General features: G+C 41.9%; 1 protein-coding gene across 1 annotated transcript in view; it reads left to right on the forward strand.

Annotated features, from left to right (window-relative positions):
- The window catches only part of efr3ba (EFR3 homolog Ba), a gene marked incomplete at its 3' end in the record, with an annotated part of 36,774 nt that overhangs the window by 1,931 nt on the left and 32,343 nt on the right, over positions 1 to 2,500 (forward strand). The window lies entirely within an intron of this gene.

The raw sequence follows: 2,500 nt of genomic DNA on the forward strand, positions 1-2,500 counted from the left end.
CTAAATGTGGAAAAAAGTGACATACGGAAATTGTTCAATGTGTGTTAGTGCTAAATCTGGTAAAACTGAGCTTTTATTTTACAGGTGCAAGGGTTTACATTCGGCGCACCATACTCTCTCCACTCTTTTCTGGTGCCCGGATTTATGTATGGGCTTGATGTTTATGATTTAACGTTAGGCTATTAGTGCTAGTATTTGACAGCCAGCCGGTATAGTGACGTTAATGTCAAAAGAGGTGAGACTTGCCAGCATGAACCATGGCATGGTTCCCTTTAAGAAACCATTTTCTTAAAACCATTTAAGAAGGGGGATAATGCTCAGGAAAGTAAAACCTTTTTCATCTGTATTGCATTATTTGTGGCTTAATTTGAATTCTGATGCAGCATTAGTGTGACTGATCTACATGCAGAATAATTTTGTCATAGAAATAGGGACCTCTTGTTTTTTGTGGGCCCTTATAATCACCATCACCTTTCACCGCTAAACAACAGCGCTGACTACTACTACTACTACTACTACTACTACTACCGCTACTACTACTACTACTACTAATACTACCACTACTACTACTACTACTACTGCTACTACCACCACCACTACTACTACTACTACTACTACTACTACTACCACTACTACCACTACTACCACTACTACTACTACTACTACTACTACTACTGCTACTACCACCACTACTACTACTACGACTACTACTACTACTACTACTACTACCACTACTACTACTATTACTACTACTACTACTACTACTACTACCACCACTACTACTACTACTACTACTACTACTACCACTACTACTACTACTACTACTACTACTACTACTACTACTACTATTACTACTAATACTACTACTACTACTACTACTACTAATAATAATAATAATAATAATAATAATAATAATAATAATACACTTTGTTTATAGAGCACCTTTCATGAGATAAAACACAGTTCAAAGTACTTTTCAAGAGACATTAAAAGCAAAAACCTAAAAGATGAGACATAATAAAAATAGAAGCCCATAAAATGAGTAAGATCAAATAGAATGGTATAATACAATACAATAAACTTGATTTTACAGGGAGACTGCAAGGATGGTAGTATAGGAGTAATATGATCTCTTTTCCTAGTTTTAGTTAGAATACTTGCTGCTGAATTTTCAATACGTTGCAGCCGAGCAAGTTTTTTTTGGGGGGGGGCAGACCAGTATGAAGTGCATTACCATAATCTAATCATGGGAGTATGAAGGCTTGAGTTGATTTCTTGGCATCCTCTAGGGGAAGGAAGGGTCTGACTCTTGCAGTGTTTTTCAGATGATTAAAGGCTGTCTTAGTAGCATTGCAGATATGATTTTCAATATCTGCAATGCAGTTTACGGGGCAGATCACGGACACGTGTTTGTGTTTGATGAGTGGGTTGAATATGAACTAGACAGGTCAACCAGCGCGGGGTGTAAAAGGTATGGCGGTGCCGCGGTGGTAAAGTACTGCCTGGGTAAATACACAGCGTGCCTGAACACCGAGTACCACCGCTAACATCACAGCCGTGACAAGCCTGGTATACAACAACACAACACTGTGCATCTATCACACACACTCTGCACACACACACACCGTACTGTACATACACTCACCACGCTCCATATGTTACCTCAATTGCATTTGTGCGCCCTTACAATTTTGTATACACACACACACAGATGAAAGATTACACACATACTGTAGAGAAATACAGTTCAGGATTAAAGAGATGACTACAGTAGGGCTAGGCAGGCTCACCCAGGCCTGTGGAATGGACAGAGTCTCTCTCTGTCCTCTTTAAAACATAGGTTACAGTATTATACAAACATTTGAAACATTCAGAGTGGTCAAACAAGGATTCAGCTTCAGTGTCTCAGACTTCACTGAGCTAACATGACTATCTCCCAGTTCAGTTCCTCATCTGCTGTGCCAGAGCTCACCGCCCACATTGCGTCACATCTGGAACTGTCCGTTGGAAACTGTTTGAAAAAGCGCAGGCACTTAAAATACTTGTCAGGTGAATGAATGAACCGCACACTCTGGTGAATGGATAAACCACACGCTCAGGTGAATGGATGAACCACGCGCTCAGGTGAATGGATGAACCACGCGCTCAGGTGAATGGATGAACCACGTGCTCAGGTGAATGGATGAACCACACGCTCAGGTGAATGGATGAACCACGCTCTCAGGTGAATGGATGAACCACACGCTCAGGCTCAGTCTCTCCAGGCTGTCGTCTCACCTACACCCCGCCCTGCGCAGCTGCTTCCTCACGACGCTGACTAGAGAGATCTGTTCTTCTGAGCTGGCACAAACGGATCTCTATGGAGAGTGTCCAGACTGATTTTGCTAGAGAAACAGTATGTGAGCTTGCGAGGCCAGGATGGTGTCACGAGGCTAGTTGTGTTTGTGTAAGACAATGGAACTCAGGTAGTGTGTGTGTGTGTGTGTGTGTGTGTGTGTGT

This window comes from Borostomias antarcticus (assembly GCF_949987555.1).
Source record: "Borostomias antarcticus genome assembly, chromosome: 12".
Classification (NCBI taxonomy): Eukaryota; Metazoa; Chordata; class Actinopteri; order Stomiiformes; family Stomiidae; genus Borostomias; species Borostomias antarcticus.